This window comes from Elaeis guineensis, chromosome 11 (assembly GCF_000442705.2).
Source record: "Elaeis guineensis isolate ETL-2024a chromosome 11, EG11, whole genome shotgun sequence".
Taxonomy (NCBI): Eukaryota; Viridiplantae; Streptophyta; class Magnoliopsida; order Arecales; family Arecaceae; genus Elaeis; species Elaeis guineensis.
Genome location: NC_026003.2, coordinates 10,963,607 through 10,978,007, shown reverse-complemented (window position 1 = coordinate 10,978,007; position 14,401 = coordinate 10,963,607).

The window sequence follows — 14,401 nt, the reverse complement described above, 5'->3', positions numbered from 1 at the left end:
TGCCAAAATTCATTGTGTACTTTGAGCTTTGTTGCAGTTCACCTCGAGTCCTTTCGAATTCTTCAAATTATAGTCATCAACTTCAATCGGGGAGGTAACTACCTCTCTAACTCTATCAATTTTTCAAGAAAATATAAACAAAGCAAAATTGGCTCAATATAGTATCATAGATTCACTTGCTTAGAAAGACTTTTTTTTTGGCACCTAATAAGCTGAAAATTATATCATCGATAGATAATTTATCAGACTATATATTACATTACTCTTATCAAGAATTTTTGATTGTTTACTTCAAGAATTTTTAAAGTTAGTATTTGTATTTACTTAACCAAGAAGAATAACCCACTTGAAAAATATCATCATGTAATTTATAACATGATTATGGGATACCATGATAGTCTATGCATAAAAGAAATTTCCTAATGCTTTATTGGTGGTCTTGGTACTCTTAAGTTTTGGTAATCAGTCACACTAATATCTTTTTTCTCGAGGTTTTCTTGACTTGAATTTTTCACATTAGTCTCCATAGATATGGGTGAACCAACTGTGTGTTATTATCTTTAATTGCTATTTCGCCTATATGTTGATCAAGACAAGAACAACTAAATTGCATGGAAATTTAAAGAGCAGATTCTTATTGCTAGTAATAACATTGCAGTTGCAAATGCCATTGCTAAAAATTAGAATTTTATTTTAATGGCCCCAAAGGCAGTTTTGCGCCTATTTTTGCCTCACAACATTTATATAAGAGACCACCTTTAAAGAGTAACTACATGGGAAAGTAGCCGTTGGATTTCCAAATTTCGAGGTCTAGATTTGAAAGTTTTCTATTTATGATAAAGACTAATGTCTATGCCAAGCTTGTATGTATTTAGACTCTAAGAGGCAAGCAGAGACTAGGGCTTATTAAGAGAAAAGGAAAAATGTACTTTTCGGTGCTAAAGAAAGAATATTTTTGTCAATTATATGGAGGTGTCTGACATTACCTACTAGAAAGGAAGAAAGCTACAGGTTGGTCAGTTTCAGGTTGAATAAAATCCTGCTGGGTCTAATTCAAATTAAATTAGCATGAGTTGCAATATATCTGGATTATTGTAATGACAACAAGTCTCAACATTAAATTTCTGTTGGACCTGAACAACCAAAATTAGGCTCAATTGCAAAAATTGTTGTACCGATCAATACTCATGTATACCAATTGTATCATTTCATATTAGTATTGAGTCCATAGTGATATGGAAAATATATAGATATTCAATACATTGAACCGATAATATAGTAGAACGATATTGATACGAGATCCAATACAAGTTGACGTGCTCAGTTTTGTTCCGACAATGTGGTCATAATATATGTGGTCATAATACATGCAAGTTTGATATGCAGCTAAATCATGACAATTTTTTGAAATATAGGTATGCATGTATGTGTACTTTTTATAAAAATAAAAAATGAAGATTTTAAATATTGCTTCTTTATGGCACTCTTTGGTTTCAAATACCTGAACTCGTGGGAAAATTTTGTAGTTTGTCATACTTTTCAATAGTTTAGATAATCAGTGTTGCTGCTGAAATCTGAAACTCGGTTGGGATGGCTAGAGCGGTGATACATCCTCTCGAAAAAGAATCTTGTAAGATGAGTCTTGACCAGAGTTGGTTCCAGCGGGGATCCTCCGATGTTCAAGTCTGAAATCAGGAGAACAAGTAAAAAAGAGTGCAGAGAGACTATTTGTGCTTCTAAACCTTAGGGGGCCCTCTGGGGGTCTTTTTGTAGGTGAAGGTTGGAAAATCATTTTAGACAGGTTATGTGGCTGATTTAGATGCGATATGGTGGGATTTTTGGTCAAGACTTTCAAGATCGGATTGCTACACCTATCTTATCTATTTCGGAGCCAGCTAAATATCACGGGCACTTTTGAATTTTGAAATGAGGGCGCTGATGGGATCAAATCACCTTCATCTGTAGAGATTTTGGTGTGGCCTGATGGAGACGTATGCCAAAGGGAAGAAGCGGCTGGAGCCAACTGTGTTCAGTGGGATAAGACTGGTGAGGACTGAAGTATATTTATGGCTGAAGTCTGAGATTGGCCAATTCAGGTGTCCAATTGCTTACAGATGTCAGATAGATATCGGATGTTGACTGTCATGGAGATTGAGACAGGCTTGAGGCCAAAGTCAGGATCGGCTGGTCCTGAGTGTTTTGCTTAGGGGGATCACTAGAGGCCAAGGATCGTCAGGGTCTAAAGCTAGGATCAGGAGATCCTGGGTTATGCATTGGATGACTTCAGATGATTCTTATATGATATAACAGAAATATATTCCTTTAGAATCGCACACTTTCCTTCCTGATCGTGTTGTGACATCGATCATGCATATCATATCATCTGTCCTTCTGTTAATCCATATCTTTGGCCCAAGTGATAAATTTTCTCCCAATACATGCCCCCTACTTTCGAGTTCGGTATAGATGAAGGGAGTACATGAGTTCAGGATTTATCGAAGACATGCTGTCCTTCCCACCAAAATGGTGTTTGTAGTTTTTGGATGGAATGAATGGTCAAATCAGTGAGTAATCATGATCGAGGGGCAGTTGATGGAATTTGAAAAGTAGTATGCCTTGTTTTCTACATAAATCATTAATGGATAGACTGACATCTCCTGCACACCAATAAAATCGTGCCAAGTGTTAGTCATCGGATGGTTGGACAATTTGATATCCGGATGGTTTCGATCTTCTATGCCTATAAAAGGAGGTGCCTTCTTCTTTCACATTTTCAGACCCTTCCAAGCTTTTCTTTTTGCTCTTCTGGTTCTCTACTCTGTTTTGAGAGCTTTTTTTATCACCGACAGCTCTTCTTTGGGTCACCACCTTTGTTTCTTGCAGAATCACCATCCTTGTCTCCTATGTTGTATCAATGCAGGTTAGTCTCCTTCGCTTATTTTATTTCTCTTTTGTTTCTTTAGTCCGATCATCCTCCTTTTTATTTTTCTTTTTACTTTTGTGTCTTCTAATGGTGGGTTCCAGGAGTCTTAGCGAGAATTGATCTTCTAATTCATCTTCCTCTACGGAGGAAGCTTCTATCAATGCGAGCGAAGGGTGTGATTTTGCACCCCCCTTCATTCATGATACAATTGGATCCAGATTGGGCACGAAGGACTAGAGCATCATCTGTGCTTGATATGGGATCCCGACTATCTTTGAGTTAGAATCTCCTGGATCAAGTGGTAGAGTCGGCAGTCCTCCTCCGAATAGGATCAGCCTGTATGAAGAGATTTTTAAAGCTAGACTTAGGCTTCCTATCTATCCTTTTATTGTCAAGCTCTTCTGTTTTTTTGATCTTTCTTTTTATTTTGTCATCCCTAACTCCTTTCATTTCATCATCGACTTCTTTGTTCTCTATTTTAAAGCTGGGATCCCACCTTGTCTGTCTCTTTTTTGATCATTTTACACCATAAAAAGATGTACTGGCAATTGGTGGTATGTCTCTCCTCTGAGGGGTTCTTTGCTTTGATGAAGGGGCTCCTTCTTCGATGCATGGTTGGAAGGATCGATTCTTTTTTGTTTTGGATCCTTTAGTAGAAAAGTGTAGATTTTCATACTGGGGTCGGTCTAGGGATTCTGCGAGAGATTCTGCCTTCTGGATCCCAAAGTTTGAAGATGAAGACTTAAAGCGCTCCGCACCCTTAAAGGGATATGAAGTTTCTTCGTTAAAGGAATTGTTATCAAAGCAAGCTCTCTTCAATGTTGGCCTTAGTCTGGCTGACCCCAGAGGTAAAGATTTTTTCAATCTTTTCAATGCTCCTTATTTTTACAGATGTTGACTCCTCTATTGTAGAAATGAAGTCTGAAGAAGTAAAGAGGCTATTAAGAGGTTTTGTCAAAAAGGAAGGCACCCTCTTCATCCATCGATGCACAAAAAAAGTTCAAGGCTTCGGACGAGAGTGATGAGAAAGTAGTCTCCCTGACTTCAGCTCAGACTGGAGCTATTTCAGTATCCCTCTTCAAACTCGACCCTCAAAGCTAGTTGCACCCCTTGCCACCCAGTCTGACTCAACCTAGACAGGGTCAGACTTAGCAGGGGGTCAATGGACCAAAGACAAGGTTCGGGTTCATCATCTTCTTGGGATGTCTTCGATGATTGGAAGATTGCCCACAGTATTTTTTGGAAGATGCTTTTTGATGTCGGTCTGAAAAAGGTTGAAGGAGAGAGCTACGCAAAGTAGAAGAAGCGGATGGTTTCCTCCACAGTGTGGGTCAGTTTGCCCTTATTTCTCCCTCTCCTCTCCTTTTCTTTCTTCCTTTTTTTTCTCTTTTTTTTTGACTTCTTGCTCTATGGGTACAAGCGGGTCACTACGTAGTTGTCCTTATAAATAGGATAGGTGATGCTGAGGGGGAACTAGCCAAAGAGCATAAAAAATATGAGATGGTCGAAACTTTTGAGGTCGAAGCCAAGTCAAAGGCAGAGGTTGCTGAAGCCGAGATCGCTCCCCTGAAGATGGTGTTGAAGAAAATCAAAGTTGAGTTGGCTTCGGAGAAGGAAAGGAGCCTAGAGGCGTAAGCCAAAGCCATCGATGTTGAGAGGAAGGTCGAGGATTAGGTTGCCGAAGCCAGACATGCGGTCGTGGAAGCTTTCTGCATGTCAGATGAGTTTTTGAAGGAGAAATGTGACTTCGGCTGGGAGACCTTCAATACCGACTTGGACATCTACCATCAGAGGGTGACTGTGTGCTTCCCAGACTTAGACTTGAGCTTCTTAGATAAAATTGGAGAGGAAGAGGAAGAAGAAGGAGAAGCCGAGGAAGAAGTTGTAGAAGATGGAGGCTCAGCTGCCTAGACTGTCGAAGGGAGCTCTGAAGCTGCTCCACCCTCGGAGGTCATGTTGCATCCATTCCTGTCGAGGCCGCATTGATTTTGCCACCACAGGTAGAGTCAGAGTAGCTAGCTACAGTTATATCAAGCTCCTCCGTCGATCCTCACATCGAGGTTGGGAACAGTTACACTCGTGTATCTTTTCTTTTTTTTTTTTCTTGTCAATATAATGAAAAATATTGAAGTTAATGAAAAAGAAACTTTATCCATATTCTTTGATTCATGTTTGCTTGTGATGCCTTTCTCAGTTGGTTCAATGTAATCGTTGCGATCGCACATTTGTACAATATCGCGCCAAGCGTATGCCAATAGCCTTGCCTTTAATGGTTCAGATTAAGAGTCTTTAGAAGGATCTCTATCTGGCTTAATGGGATATTGCTAAAGTGAAGAAGAAACTCTGATAGATGAAGAAAAAGAATGACAAGTTTTCGATAGAGGTGGAGCATTTGACAAAGAGTCTGAAGCAGGCGGATAGGGAATATTTTGCCACCAAATGTAGGTTAACTGAAGAGCATGATAGATTTGCAAAGTCTGTTGGAAATGCTAATTAACTAGAGAATAGGAGTGTCAAAAGTTTTTTTCATCAAATGGTTGTGCAAGAACCAATATGAAATATTGATGCTAAAGTATGCTATTGCATCGGACAAAGTTGGAAATGAAGCTAAAGAGGAGATCAGCCAGCTTCAAGGTGATCTTCATTTGGCCAAAGGTATAATTAAAAAACTTCACCAGGCGATGGACACAGAGAGGTCAGCTATCAATGATATTCAGAGCAAGTTTATCTCAACTTGAAGAATAATTACTGACATTTTAGGAGCTCTGAATTAGGATAGATCTACAGTTATTGAGCTCTGAATCCAACTTGCAGAAAGTACAGCGGTGGCTAAACATGCCAAGGCCATTGTTAGGCTATTGAAGGATTAGCTTACTCCGACTTTGTGTGATGTGACTTGCGGTCATGGATGTATCAGCTTAGGCAATCGATGTCGGCTTTGAGAAGTGCAGGAGCTTGGTTAGATGACTTTTCCCTGAAGTCGACTCTCACATCGATGTTCTCGATGATGGTAGAAATGTCGAAACTCCATCGACCAAAGGCGGATTCTCTAAATGATTGTCGAGTAACAGATGTACCTTTTTATTCCTCCCTTCTTTATAGGCATCCATCTTGCAACTTTTGTAAGAAGTTTGTTAATAAAAATAAAGTTTGAAACTTCCATTTTACCTATGTTCATTGTGCCTTGTGGATTGTGCTATAGTTCAGATTTAATCTATGATTCTCGCATTGAGGGAGCTTATGGAGATGTCTGTAAAATGACCATCTCTTTGGGTTCGATCCCATACATTGTCAAAGTTGGTGGCCTGAGGGTCCTTGTAGGTTAGCCCTCCGAAGGTCTTTTTAGATTAGTCTTTGCTTGTTGTCGAAGTTAGTGGGTTGAGGATCCTTGTAAGTTAGCTCTTCAAAGGTCCTTTTAGATTAACCTTTACTTCTCGATCAGTCAGGATCTTCATGAGTGTTGGCTCGCTGAAGAGTGAGTGTGGCCTTTGGGGGTCCTCATCGATTAGCCCCCGCTTCCCAAACTATTGACGTCTTCTGCCCATATGGGTTAGATTGGAGAATATTGGGGGTCCTTATAGGTAAACCCCTATCTCCTACACAACTAAGGTCTTCATGGGCCATTGGCTCGTTAAAAAGTGAGCGGCCTTCAGGAGTCCTTATAGGTTAGCCCATGTTGCTTAGCCACTGAGATTCTTTTTTGCCGAAGATTAGGCAAGAAGCCATTGCACCCAAAACTTCTTTAGGAGTTTCGGGGCCTCAATAGTAGGCTCTTCATTAGTCAAAGTTGGTCCAAGAATCTGCTTATTGGAAATCCAAACATCCATCCATGATGCATCTTGGGACTCTGTTTGTCATAATGGCAGGTGGAGTCTTTCGAGAGAATGAATGGATTAAGAATTTATTGTGGATTATTTTTGGGTAACCACATGGCGAGCCTAGGCGATTCTCGAAGAATCCTGCTAACTATACTTTGATAATGGGAATGCACAGTAAATGGCAGCGATGATTGATGTTTCAGAGTCGGATGCATGGCACAATTTGGTTGGTAGTTGGGTGGGCACATGGCACTTGAGACCTTTATAAATAATCCCCCTTCATGGCAAATAGGCTCACAAATTTTTGCCCTCTCTTTCATCAACCTGCAACAATAGAGCCTACTCCTTGGTAAGTCAAGGAAGCGGCTAGGAAAAAGGCTTTGTATTTGAGGGGGAGGGTCCTTGCCAAGCATGCAAGGGCCGTGTTGTTGGAGCCTTTGGGCATGAGTCATGCACCCCCTCCATCAAGAATCTCAAACGGGGAATCCTCTGCTGTTGCGGGAATGGCCCATCCAGCTACTATGGAGGAGGGTTTGCCAAAGCTCGGCTTCACTGCATTGTAGAGTACAAGACTTCGGAAGCCTTCAAGGAAGAATTCCTCAATGCTTCTCCTGCAACTTCATCTAGGACTTTGAGAACTGCAAAGTCTACATAAAATACTTGATGCCATAGCTAGATCTGCACCATCTCTGCCCTGGGAATAGCGACAAAGAGGTCGAAGTATTTTTTTCGGATGAAGATTAGGCCCTCCTTGTCCTGGATCTTGGTCTTGGTAAAGTTGAAATCCTGCTGGTCTTATGGAACACATTTTTCTCTTCTTTCTTCTTTTTTTTCTAGTGTGTGACACTTTTCTAGCATCGTTTTTGCAAATATTGAAAGAAATGAAAATGGACTTTTATATGTACCTCTCTCATTTTCTTCTCTCCTTCTCCTTCTTTGAAATTTTCAAAGGTATGTTGCAAAGCAATTAGACTACCATCTTTGGGATATGGTCGCTCCCTTGCCTCTGATGAGCTATTGGTTAATTAGGCTCCTTTGGAGAGTTATGGTGATTAGTTTTCTGAGGGGAGTCGCATTGAAATTCCATTTTCATTAGTAGACGAAAGAAGAGTGGTGATATATGTCCTGAGAAAAAAGATATTTTTTTGATGAGTAAATAATACATTATTGATAGTACATTCGTAGATTTTCTGAATTCTACAGTCGAGGTAAGGGGTGTTCCATCCAGCTATTTGAGGCGATAGATTTCAGGTCTGATGACTTTGTCCACTTGATAAGAACCTTTCCAATTAGGAGACGGCTTTTCATGATCTGTAGGCTGGGAGACTTCTACTCTATGTAGGATTAGATCACCAGTTTTGAACTCCTTATTTCGGATGTGGGAGTTGTAGTACCATGCTATCCTTTGCTAATAGACTGCCATTCGCACCCATGCTTTTTTGCGAACTCCTTCAAGTAGATCCAAATTCACATGAAGCTACTTTGTATTACTTTGATCATCATAGTTTTCCACCTGATGTGAAGGAAGTCCAATTTCTACCGAGATGATAACTTTCATTCCAAAGAAGAGATTGAAAGGAGTCTCTCCAGTGGGCATCCTTTGAGTGGTTTAGTAAGCCCAGAGTATGCTGTGCAACTCATCCACCCATACTCCTCTTGCTCGATCGATCCTAGTCTTCATTCCCTACAGAAAAGTGTGATTTGTTACCTCAGTTTCTCCATTAGCCTGCGGGTGCCCCACCGAAGTAAAATGCTAGGCAATATCATAACTTTGATAGAACTTGATGAATTTGGAGCTCGAAATCAGTGTCTATTGTCAGTGATCAGCACCCAGAGGAGATCAAATTGATAGATGGTAAATTTTCAGACAAAGTCGGTCACCTTGGCTTCAGTGATCTTGGCAAGGGGTTCAGCTTCTATCCACTTGGTGAAATAGTCGATGGCCACAAGCAAGAACTTTCTTTGGCCTGATGCTGGTGGAAAAAGACTTAAGATATCCATCCCCTACTATGTGAATGGATAAGGAGCAGTTATTAGAGTTAGTGGGACTGCCGACTGATGCTGTATATTTGTATTTCATTGACATCGATCGCATCGCTTGATGAAGTCAGCTGTATCATCTTGTATTATGGGCTAGTAGTATCCCTATCAAAGAATCTTGTAGGCTAATGATTTGCCACCCAAATGACTCCCACATACTCCTTCATATACTTCTTGAAGGGCATACTCAGCTTCAAAGGGACGAAGGCACCTGAGAAATGGCAGGAAGAAGGATCATTTGTAAAACTTGTCTTCATAGAAGACACAGCAGGGGGCTTGATATCTGATCTTTCGAGCTTCCTTAGAGTCTGCAGGCAATACTCCATCTTGCAGGAAGCAGATGAAGGGATCCATCCAATGAGGTTTGTCATTTATCTATAGGACTGGGATCAGTTCTTCTATACTGGGCTTCTTAGAGTCTTGAAGTATATCTTCTGATGTAAATCCTTTAGGGCTGATGTCACCAGCTTGGACAGCAGATAAGCTCTTGAATTTCTTATCAGGATACCTGTTGAATGTCGAAGCAAGCAAATTTCAAAGTCAGGTCCTTCATTTTTGGAGATATTTCTTCATATTTTCTTCTCGAGCTTCGAAGTCTCCCTTTACTTGTCCGGTTACCAGTTGCGAATCAGTGCAGATCCTCAGCTTTTTCATCTTGAGTTTCCTTCTAAGTCCGACAATAAGAGCTTCATATTCGGTCTCATTATTAGTTGTTGGGAAGTCAAACCTCAGGGTATACTCTGTAACAGCCCCCTCACATCCGAGAAGTAACAAGCCCACACTTGATCCTATGGAGTTAGATGAGCCATCCATATGTACTATCCAGAAGTCATTCGGTTCTCTTGACGAACTTGGTTCTGCTGATGCATCTCCTTTCTATGCTGATTCTAGTGTTTCTTGGTCATTTGGAATGGTACATTCGATGATGAAGTCCACCAAAATTTGGGCTTTGATAGACAGCCTAGGTTGAAATTTTGCCTTGAACTCAAGGAGCTCGATTGCCCACTTTGCCAATTACCCAAAAGTATCAGACCGATGAAGGACTATCTCGAGGGGTTGATCAATCAGTGTTGTGATTGGATGCACTTGAAAGTAAGGCCAAAGTTTTCGGACGGCAATGATGAGGGCGAAGATCAGCTTTTCTAATTTGGTGTCTTTAGTCTCTGCATCATGTAGGACTTGGCTGATGTAATATATCAGCCTTTAGATTTTGTCATATTCATGGATCAAGACTACACTTATGGTCATTGATGAGACCATCAGATATAAATAAAGTTCCTCACCAGGCTTTGGTTTGCTGAGGAGTGGTGAGGAGCTAAGATATTTCTTCAACTCCTAGAAGGCCTGCTGGCATTCTTCGATCTATTGGAAGTTCTTCGGTTGTCTTAAGGTCTGAAAGAATGGAAGACATCATATGGCTAATCTTGAGATAAATCGATCTAGTGCTGCCACCTTGCCTGTGAGATGTTGAACTTCCTTGATATTTTTGGGCAAATCCATCTCCTGTATGGCTCAAATTTTTTCAAGGTTGGCCTCTATTCCCTGACTGGACACCATGAAACCCAAAAATATGCCCGATGTGACTCCAAAGGTGCATTTAGTTGAATTCAGCTTCATTTAATATTTTCTCAGGATAGCAAGGTCTTCTCAAGATCTTCAATATGAGTTCTAGAGGTCCTGCTCTTGACAAGCATATCACCTATGTAGACCTCCATGTTCCACCCGATTTGATCTTTGAAGATCCTATTTACAAGGTGCTGATAGTTTGCACCTATATTTTTTAGGCTAAAATGTATAATCCTGTAATAGAAGAGACAGCAATCAGTAATAAAAGCAGTTTTTTTCTCATCTTCTAGTGCCATTCAGATTTGATTGTATCTCGAAAAGACATCCATAAAGGTGAGGAGCTCATGCCCTAAGGTTGCATCCACCAACTAGTCGATGGATGATAAAGGGTAGCTGTCCTTCAGGCACATCTTGTTGAGATTTGTGAAGTCGATGCAGATCCCCTATTTGCCATTCATCTTCTTCACTAAGACCACATTCACGATTCAACTGGGGTAGACAACTTCTCGGACGAAGCCTGCATCCAGTAATTTGTCTACCTCTCCGGCTATTACTTTCTATCATTCGGGCATGAAGTTTCTTTTCTTATATTTGATGGGACAGTAGCTCGAGTTAATGCCTAGTCGATGCGTCATCACCTACGGATCGATGCCTGACATATCTACTAGGGTCTAAGCGAACACATCTGCATTTTCCTGCAAAAAGAAGATGAGATGTCGTTTGGTTACCTGATCGAGTCTTAACCCAATTTGGATAGCGTGCTTCTAGTTGCCATCATTCAGTGGGATCATCTCTAGGTCCTCCACCGACTTTCCTCACTCTTCGGATAGCTTATCCCAGGTGCCCAGTCTATCTGCTAGATAAGCTTCAGTAGGTCTTACATCATGAAGTGCGATGTTGTAGTACTGTCGCACCAAGGCCTGATCTCCGTAGATTTTGCCAACTCCAAATTTTGTCGAAGACTTTATCTTCAGATGTTAAGTGGATACTACAACTTGGAGTGCATTAAGTCCCGAACATCTGAGGATGGCATTGTAGGCCGAGGGTGCCCGGACCACTAGGAAGTCAACCAAAATCTTGGATCGTCAAGAAGATCATCGGGCCACTACAGAGAGAGTTATAACCCTTTCGACTAGTACAGATCTCCAACACATCCCATCAGGGGGGAATCTAACCGACCTAACCACTCTAGGGATATACCCATTTGAGAAAAAGCATCATAAAATAAAACATCGATCGAATTTTTATTATCAATAAGGATGCGGTGTATATCATAATTTTTAATATTCAAAGTTACAACCATCACGTTATTATGTGAGAATTGAACCCCTTAAGCATCTTCATCAGAAAAAATAAGGGATTCTTCAGTCCGTCGCTTCTTGGAAGGTTTAGATGACTCCTTTGCTCTGCCTCGATGTCTAATAGTTGTTGTATTTATTACTCCTACAGGAGGTCGATCTCCGAAGGGTTCCCTTTGCTGTCTCTCTGGTGGGGTCGGTGATCTTCGTCGTTCCTCTGGTTGCCCTGATGATGCCAAATACATCGATCCAAGCATCCATGCCGAATGAGCTCTTCTATCTTATTCGAAGCTGAATATAGTCTTCAGTGTCATGACCATAGTCGAGGTGATACGTCAGTACTTATTATAGTTCCACTGACTTGGGTTAGACTGTAGCTTCCCTATTCGGGGGATCCGATCCCTATCTCTATCAACACCTAAGCTCGAGCAGCATTCAATGGGGTGTAGTTTGCGAACCTCCTAGGTGGAGATACATGCCACTCTTTTTTGAAATTATCCTTCTATCAGAGGTTCCATGGAGGAGTTTGAGACCTCTAACATCTAGATGGAGAATGGAAATGCTATCGATCCTTTAGCAGAAATTGTGATTTTTCTCTTTCTTTTCTTCGACGACCATACTCACTAGGGGCTCATTTTCAAATGCTTCATCCATCCTTGCATACTTCCCACTCGAGCCAACATATCGGTGAAGTCACGGGGATAAGTCTTCTCTAGTGAGTAGTGAAGATCATTCATTAGTAATCTACCCTTCAAGGTGGTCATTACGACCGACTGATCTAGATCACGAACTTCTAATATAGCCGCATTGAAGCGACTGAAGCACGATTGGATTGACTCTCTCTTTTTCTGCTTTATGTTCATCAGGAAGTGTTATCTTTTCTACTGCCTTCTGCTGCTCATGAAATGGCCTACGAAAATTGGCTTATCTGATCGAAGGAATGGATTGTTCATGGCTTCAGACTCATGTATCAGTGAAAAGCTATATCTTTCAGAGTTGATGGAAAGGTTCGGTAAAGGGCGGTATCGGTTGCCCCATGAAATAGTATCAGAGACTTGAAGCTTTCTAGATGGTCCATGGGATCGGTAATCCTGTAGTAGCTTTCCAGCTGTGGCATTTTAAAGTTGCTAGAGAGCGGCTCCTGCATGATCCAGTCACTAAATAGCAAATCAGCGTTGTACCCATCATCACGTGTCAGTGCCTAATGGTGGATCGCCTCGATCCTCTCCATCTTTCGAAGTCTGCGATCGATGTCCACATCTTGAACAGTACAGTTTTCTGAGCACTGTGGGGGAGGTCGCTAGCTAGTAGTTGAATTCTGTCTAGAATGAGGACTTGGGGACTGCCATCTTCTCCGCTCTAGATTGCAGAGCCGACTGTGGTGAGTCTGTCTCCCCCACTCAAGGCTCTGTGGGGGGACCGACGGTTGCTCCCGAGGTGCCAGTGCAGGTTGTTGCATAGGATTTGTTGGCTGCAGATCCGTCATGGGTGCAGCGTTGGTTGGTAGTGCTGCTGTCGATGCTGATGCTAGTGCTGGTGCTACTGCCATCGATATAGCGTGAAGCTGCTGCATCATCTGTACGATGGTGGTCAAAGTTTGTATGTATTGAAATAGTAGGTTAAATTGCTCCACAATGATGATTACACCTACTGCGAAGGTGGCTGAGGAACCTCCGACATCAGAGCTTGCTGGTTGACTATGTTCTCCATTAGCTGGGAGGTAGCAATGGTGGTAGATCATCGAAAAGATGCTTTACGCTGGGCCATGGTCTTGATATGTTGCTCCTTCTCACAATCGGATCAGGTATCCTTCTTTTAGCTCCAATCTATTGCCGCTGAAATATGAAATTCGATCGGGATGGCTGGAACGGTGGTGCGTCCTCCCGAAAAAGAATCCTACAATCTGACCGGAGTTGGCTCCGATGGAGACTCTTCAACGCTCAAATTAGAAATCAGGAGAACAAGTGAGAAAGAGTGTAGAGAGACTGTTTGCACGTGCATATCTTAGGGGACCCCCTGGAGGTTTTTTTTGTAGGCAAAGGTTGGAAAACCATTTTAGTTAGGTTACGTGGCTGATTTAGGCATGATATGATGAGATTTTTGACTAAAATTTTCAAGATCGGGTGGTTACACCTACCTTATCCATTCTAGAGTCAGCTAAATGTCAGGGGCGCTTTTGAAATTTGAAATGAGGGCGCTGATGGGATTGGGTCACCTTCATCTGTAGAGGTTTTGGTGTGGTTCGATAGAGACATATGCCGAAGGAAAGTAGCGGCTGGAGCTAACTATGTTCAGTGGGATAAGATTGGTGAGGACTGAAGTATACTTATGGCTGAAGTCTAAGATTGGTCAATTTAGATGTTCGATCACCTACAGATATCGGATAGACGTTAGATGTTGACTGTCATGGAGACTGAGACAAGCTTAAGGTCGAAGTCAGGATGAGGCCGAAGTTAAGATTGGCTGTCCTGAGTATTTTGCTTAGGGGGATCACTAGAGGCCAAGGATCGTTAAGGGCCGAAGCTAGGATCAGGAGGTCTCGAGTTATACATTGGATGACTTCAGATGATTCTTGTATGGTATAGCGAAAACATATTTCTTTGGGATCGCACAATTTTCTTCCTGATTGTATTGTGACATCGACCTTATATATCATATCATCTGTCCTTTTGTTAATCCATGTCTTTGGTCCAAGTGACAAATTTCTCCCAAATAATTAGCATAGTTCTCAAAAGTCACCACATCTTTCTAAAATT